Genomic DNA, 7,732 nt, shown 5'->3' on the forward strand with positions numbered 1-7,732 from the left:
AACAAAGGTGATTTTTTGATCGAAAAATCGCAAACCCTAATACCCTTAAAAGACCGTGTAAAGTAGCAATAATCAAGGGGAAAATAGAGCGCAATGGACGATTAATTACCAAGGAATAAAATGTAGGTGGCGGATTTGGAAAATGGGCAAGAAAAATGGAGGTTTTGGGGTTTGTTTGATCGCAAATAAGGAAGGGAGACGGAATAAAGCAAGAGGAAATAAAAGAAATAAAACAAAAGAGGGAGTTAACGAGACTCCCTGCGTGTAATTTCTAAATTCTCTCGATCGAGGGGTTTAGAACTGCTCGATCGAGAACTTCTTGCATTTATCTACTCGATCGAGTAAAAAGTTACTCGAACGAGAACTCCCCTTTGCAGCTTTAGTCGATCGAGTAGCTGGAAACCATTCGATCGAACAAATTCCACTCGATCGAGTACAAAAAGTACTCGATCGAGCTCTTTCCCCCGTGTAAGCTCTTGAATTTGCTATTATTCCCTTGAATTTGCGTAAAATTCCCCAAACCTGCATAAAAACACTCGCAAAAATATCCCAAAATACCAAATACGTAGAGTAACAGTCTATAGTCTCTAATATAAGATAAAAAAAAATCTAAATTCTAATTGTCCTAATTAAAAGCAATAAATAAAATTCAACGGAAAATTTAAAAATTGTTTATACAATTTATTACACGGGGCATTTCCCCGCTCACTTCTCAAAGCAATTCAGTAGCCCCTCGGAGGGCTATTGAATGGAGGACGTCATCTCAGCAACATTAATCGTCCTCTTCAATTTCCACGAGCTTGCATTTGAATCATTGGGAGGAGAATAGTTGACGTCCACATACGCTCGAACTTTTCTCATCCTTACTCTGTTCTCACCGGCTTTAACATCGTCATTCCCACTTTGACTGACATTAATTACACAATACCCTTTGACAACTCCTGCATTATTTTCATCTGTACCTGCAGCAAGGAAAATAGACGAACTTTCCTCCTTTCTACTCTCAACCTGAGGGGGAGGGGTCACAATAGCAGCACAATACTCCAAATTATCGTTTGGAGTGTCAATAGGAGGGTCGATTGAAGAGAGGGCATTGCAAGGATGAGCTTGCATGGTAGCTCTTCAAAACTTAGACTGATGGAATATCAATTCCTCGTCCCCAACCTGAAAAGTCAATGACTTGCCCCCGACGTCTATTACTGCACAGGCAGTAAATAAAAATGGTCTCCCTAAAATAATAGGGGTATGGGCATCTTCGGGGATGTCAAGTACAAGGAAGTCAACGGGAATAAAGAACCTCCCGATCTTAACAGGTATGTCTTCTATGACACCTAGTGGCCGTGATATGCTACGGTCGGCCATCTTAATAGTCATATTTGTAAAATTAAACTTTGTCAAACCAAGTCTCTTAGCCAGAGACAGCTGTAAGACACTCACGCTAGCACCAAGATTGCATAACGCGTTATCAATCAAATGGGTACCAATATGACACGGAATCGAAAAACTACCCGGATCCGACAGTTTGGGAGGTAACATATTCTGAACTAGGGCCGTCCCTACCTCCGTCAAAGCTATCGTCTCATTGTCGTTAACGTGCCTCTTACGCAATAAAATTTCGTTCATAAATTTATGGTAAGAGGGTACCTGTGTCAGCAATTCAACGAATGGCACAGTGACTTGCAAGCTTTTCAGAAGTTCGGCAAATTTGTCGAATTGTTGATTAGCTTTAGTACTTTGCAAACACCTCGGGAAGGGCACCTTGATGGGTATCTCGAGTCCCTTGTTCCTTTCTTCCAACGTGTAAGCCGGATCAAGCTCTAAATCCTTCGGACGCTTCTTTCCTCTCGAACGAGGTCTCTCAGGCGACATTTCATTCGATCGAGCACTAGCAGGCTCTCGATCGAGTTGTTCTTTGTCAGCATTACTCGATGATGTGACCATTATTTAAGCACATTTAGTCCCCGTATTAGCCCCGTTCCTATGCTTTTTAGTGCATATTTGGGTCATTTACTATCTTTAGTCCTTTATTTTGCATATTCTTTGAGGTTTTGTTTCCTTGGTAGGAGAGGAGTGCAAACCTTGCATTTTCATGGCAAAATGGAGCTAAATTGATCGAATCTAATGACCAAGCATCAAAGAGAAAACAATACAGGAAGGCCTTTGTACATATTATAGTAGATGGGCAATGATGAAGAAATCCTTGCATCCCCGACTAAATCCCGGGGGATTATTGGAAGAAGAAAGGAAGAAAAGGGAGCTGTGACACAATCCGCTCGTCCTGCCCAACAATCCGCCCGTCCAGCCACCAGGCAATCCGCCCGTCCCGACACCTTGAACGCTCGGATTCCCTTACAGTCCCACACGTCCTTTCTTCATGCTCCATGAAAGATACGCATATATATGAAAGATCGGCAAAAAGGAGATCGGCATCTCTTTTGAGAGGAGCGATTCCTCAAGGACTTAATCGTCATTTAAGCCCTTATTAAACCCTAATGTGTATACCTAATCCCAATTATAAATAACCTATTAGTCTAGTTAGATAATCATGTTCTTCTTATCAATCTTTAGTGTAGTTTATATCATTCTAATCTCTTCTTAATCTTGTAATCAACTTTTAATCAAGTCTTATTACAAATCTCATTTCCTTAATCTCTCTTTTGTTCATCTTTTATTTTGGATAATTGAAGATTATTTGGGTTATTATTTTGGAATCATTAGTAGGTATAATTCTCTTAATCCCTTTTTAATTATTGTTGATCATCTTCATTTATTCATCATGTTTTGCTTTGTTAATGTGATTGACAAACTTGTTAACATGCTAAACTTGATAATGAGTGAGTAGTTTCCTTAACTAGGGTTAATGGGTAATTAGAGGAAACCAACATAGGGGATGATTCATGCCTAATTTAATATGTCTTCATAGTTTATTTGCTTGCTTATTGTGATCTCAACTTATGCACATGTTATGTTTGATGAAATGCGAGCCTATGAATCCTTGCATTTTTTACCTATCACTTATCTTTTCAATGAGACTTGTAAGACATAAACCAACTCGAGTCTCATTAGACCATGCATATAGTTGAGTAGGGAGGAATAAGTCAACTTGTATGTGTTGTACAATTTAATCGATTTGGCTCCGGGACCCAAACCTTCATAGGAATGTTAGATATAAACCAACTCGATCCATCACAACAATAATTACTTTCTTATAATTTGAGAATATGTTTGTATGACAAATTCCCATGAATCGATTCGGCTCCGGGACCCAAACCTTTATATTGCTTGTTTACTTTTTATTGCTATTTAGTTTAGTGACCTACTCATCTCAACCCCAAATCGTGACACCCCTAGACACCGCTACTTGCAATCAAAAATCCTACATCAATACCCGTGCCTTGGGATCCGACCTTTACTTGCCTCTTTACTAATACTAGAGTTGTTTGTGAAGTTATAAATATTGTTTTGGTCTAGGTGCTCCTAATGACAAGTAACCGAAAAGTAAAAGCTCCAAGTGAGTAGAAACTCTGACCAAAAAATGGCGCCGTTGCCTGGCACGGTGTTAACTTGATTTTATTTTCTTAGATTGTTATTAGTTGTGTGTTTCTTTCCCTTGGGGAAGAAAAACTCCTAAAGGTTTGTTCTAATTATTTTCGAGTTGTTTGATATTTTTCATGTCTAGAAGATCACAAGGTAACTTGTTACCCATTGATCACGAAATTTAAAGGACTTTGACAAACAATAGAAGATTTGCTAGAGGTACTTTGAGAGGTATTGGTGAGGTTGTAGATATTCAACTAAACACTTATGAGTTCATCAACCCTTTTGCAAGAGAAGGTGAGGAGAACCCAACACCCAAATCCAACACAAAATCAGCCCCACAATGCCTAAATTTTCATCACATTCCGTACCAACCGAGGAGAACCTACCCAATGGAACTCCCACACCACAACACTTAACCGGAAATTTCATTGCTAAATCCGCATTTATCCAATTACTCGAAAGAAGCCAATTTGGGGGGATGCCTAGTGAAGACCCTCACTCTCTCATGGAGACTTTTTGTGACTATTGTGATGCGATTTCACAAACCGGTGTAACTCAAGACCAAATTCGATGGGTCTTATTTCCTATTTTCTCTAATCCGCACCGCAAAACAATGGTTGAAGAGCCTTAATAAGGCTACTCTTGTAATTGACTCTTGGAAGAAGTTGGCTATAGCTTTCTACAAAAAATTCTACCCTCCGGAAAAGACTAACATGCTAAGAGCTCAAATTACGGGTTTTAAGCAAAGGGATAAAGAATATTTGTATGAAGCTCGGGAGCGGTTCAAAGGAATTTGTCGCTCATGTCCTCATCATGGACTTAGCGAGTGGTTCTTGGTACTACAATTTTGGAATGGTCTTTATGAAGACTCAAGAAACATGGGATCAAATGGTATGTTCACCGAAGTTGACGATAATCAAACATGGAACAACATTGAGGAAATGGTGGTCCATAACTCACAATATAGTAGACCTCGCAAGGCTAGTAGAGAAGGAAAGCATGAAGTGGACTCTATTACTCAATTGGGTGCTCAACTTAGTGCTCATATTGATACCATAAACTTGAAGTTTGAGAAGGCTATGGCTAAACTTGAAGAAGCCTCAAAATCACCAAAGCATCATGTTAATACCATGGTAACATCTTCATAAATCCCAAGTGGGATATGTGAGAATTGTGGAACTTTGGAACATGACCAAAGTGAAAGTAGGGGAACAAATGAACAAGTAAATGCTTTTAAAGCATACAAGAGTGGTACTCCTTATTCCAATTATTACAATGAAAACACCAAATTCCACCCAAATCTCTCATACAAAAGCAAAAATGTTCAATACCCTCAACCAGCATACACCCCACCTCCCATGAGAAACCAAAACCAATGACCCTTTTTCAACCAAAACCAAGGTTACCAAAATCAAATTCCATACAATCAACAAAATGACCAAGGTTTTGATGTTCAAAAAACGGTCCTCCAAATGCAAAAGAATCAACAAGAGTTTTTCACTCAGATGCAAAAGGATAGCCAAGCAAAGGACATCACCATCAACAACATCCTAGCCCACACAAAAATGTTGGAAACTCAATTGACCCAACTAGCATCTTCAAGTTCTCAAAGGCAAAAGGGGAAATTACCACCTCAAGGTAATCCCCCAAGACATGAAACGGTTAGTGCCATTCACTTGAGGAGTGGTACGAGATATGAAGGTATAAAGAAGTAAGTTGAGGATGAAGTTTTGGAAGCTAGTGCCAAAGAAGAAGTTGTGCGAAACTCCAAGGAAGAAGAACCAACAAAAGAAGAAGTTTCAAAGAAAAGTGAAGTGAAGGCCAAGGAGAAGAAGCCCATTGTGATTAAACTTCCATTCCCAAGTCGTCAAGCTAAGCCGAAGTTCGATGATCAACTTGGAAAATTTAGGGAATTTATGAAGAATTTGGAAGTCTCGATTCTCTTTACGGAATTAATCAATCATGTGCCGGCCTATGCAAAGTACATGAAGGAAATCCTTACAAAAAAGAATTCGATCCGTAAGCTTGTAACAAATGCCTTCACTAAGGTGAGTAGTGCAATCCTTCAAGGGAGTTCACCTCCGAAACTTAAAGATCCGGGAAGATTCTCAATACCATGTCCCATTGGCGACACCACGATCAACAAGGGTTTTTGTGATCTAGGAGCAAGTGTGAGTGTTATGCCGTATTCGGTTAGTAAAGGTTAGGGATGAGAGAGCTTAAATGTACTAACATCACACTCCAAATGGCCGATAGATCGACGAACACACCGTTAGGGATATGGGAAGATGTTCCCGTGAGAGTTGGGAAATTTTTCATCCCGGTGGAGTCATTTTGGACATGGAAGAAGACTCCAATATTCCGATCATTCTAGGAAGACCTTTCTTGCACACCGCGGGTGCGGTGATAGATGTGAAGCACGGAAAGCTTACTCTAGAAGTGGGAGACGAGAGCATAACTTTCAATCTTGACAAGACCATGAGAGCTCCCCGTTTGCATGAGCCATGCTTTATGGTTAATCACTAAAGCCGGAAGGATGATTGGAGGAAGTCGGAATTCCAATGGAAAAAGAAAGTTGATGATGCTCCATTCAAAGAGCAAGAGAATAGCAACAAAGAGAGATTTAAAAGCTCACCCATGACAAGTGAAGAGGTTCGCCTCATTGGCCAAAACAAGAAAGAGGGAGAGTTGTCTCTATCAACTCAAGAGATTTTTAATGATCAAGTAGACGAAGTTTGCGTTCTTTGGGATGATGCGTTCGAAGGGATATTCAATCCCTACATTGGTAATGCTATGAACCAAGACCATCATTGAGAACAATAATGCAAAGATCTATTGAGGATCTTTATCATGAAAATGAACAAGCTTTCGACTACTTGTTCAAGGTGTTGAGTAACATCAACAACAACTTGAACATGCCCCCTTGACATCTCACATTGGATGAGAGTTTGGTGGAGTCCTCCCTAAACCACCATGTGTAAATATTCTAACTCCCTAACTTGCGTTTCAATTTTAAATTGCATTTTTGTCATTTTTGGATTTATATTTTTGTGCCTTGATCAAGATATTCATCATTTTTGAGAGAAGTGAGGGAGGGACTTATGACTTTATTGATGTGTAGTGCTTTGACTTAGTGTGGGGTAGTAATTGCCTAGGCTATTCATGCCTTTGTAGTGCCCCCACAATGAAGAACACGAGAATTGAAGATTGAAAATGACATGGGTTAAGCAGTACCCACGGATGGACCTGAATGCGTGTGAACAGGAAGGAATCTGAGCGTCTCAATGGAGAATTTGCTCGTCCTGATGAATCTGAGCATCCAATATCACCAGACGCTCGTCTGGCTGAGCTGTGGGATTTAAAAAATGGTCTGTCACAGAATCCGAGTGTCCCAGTGAGGAATCCACGCGTCTGATACAAAACGCTCGTCTTGCATAGAAGACGCTCGTCTTTATGCTGTTGAAATTTAAGGAATCACCCTGTAACAGAATCCGAGCGTCTTTCAAAGAATCTGCTCGTCTTACATTGAGGAATCCGCTCATCTTTATACAAAAACGCTCGTCCCATAGCGTCTTTTCCTGAAGCAAATCGTGCAGAATCCGAGCGTCCCAGACACCAATCCGCTCGTCCCTGCTGCTGTTTTTAAAATTAACGGGTCTTTTAAACCCTTACTCCTTCATTCATTTTCATTTCTTCTACATTCAAACACTACCCTCAACACAAAAACCCCAAATACCCTCATCCTCTACATCAATAAAACAAGATTTCCTCAACCAAATTCAACAAAATAAAATCCAAACTTACCCACAACAAAAATTAATCACTCCTTTTACAACAAAAATTCATTCAAACACCAAAATCTTCAACCTTTGAGTCGATTTTTAAGATACAAAGCAACATTCTTTCATCTTAAATCGATTTGTGTATTCCTAAAAATTGAATATTTCATTCTCTCTTTGGTGTAATCAACAATGGCAAGAACTAAAGGAGGTAACAAGGCACCCCCAAAGAAGATCAAAAAGGCAACAACTTCTTCAAGCAAAACAATTGTCTAAGGCATTGGTAGTTCATGAGTCAAGGTTGAAGGTTCAACAAGGCCCCCTATGGAAGCTACAACATTAACAACTCCGGTCATTGAGCAACTATCTAATTATCCGGAGGTAATTTTCACTTCCGACTCTCATAGGGATAA

At 39.8% G+C, this 7,732-nt stretch overlaps 1 non-coding gene across 1 annotated transcript; it reads right to left on the reverse strand.

Annotated features, from left to right (window-relative positions):
- Positions 1–4,253: 4,253 nt before the first annotated feature.
- LOC141634912 (small nucleolar RNA R71) lies at positions 4,254–4,360 on the reverse strand. Its single transcript, XR_012539627.1, has one exon. It is a non-coding gene; the product is annotated as a small nucleolar RNA R71 (small nucleolar RNA).
- Positions 4,361–7,732: the final 3,372 nt, after the last annotated feature.

Source organism: Silene latifolia, chromosome Y (genome assembly GCF_048544455.1).
Source record: "Silene latifolia isolate original U9 population chromosome Y, ASM4854445v1, whole genome shotgun sequence".
In the NCBI taxonomy this organism is placed as follows: Eukaryota; Viridiplantae; Streptophyta; class Magnoliopsida; order Caryophyllales; family Caryophyllaceae; genus Silene; species Silene latifolia.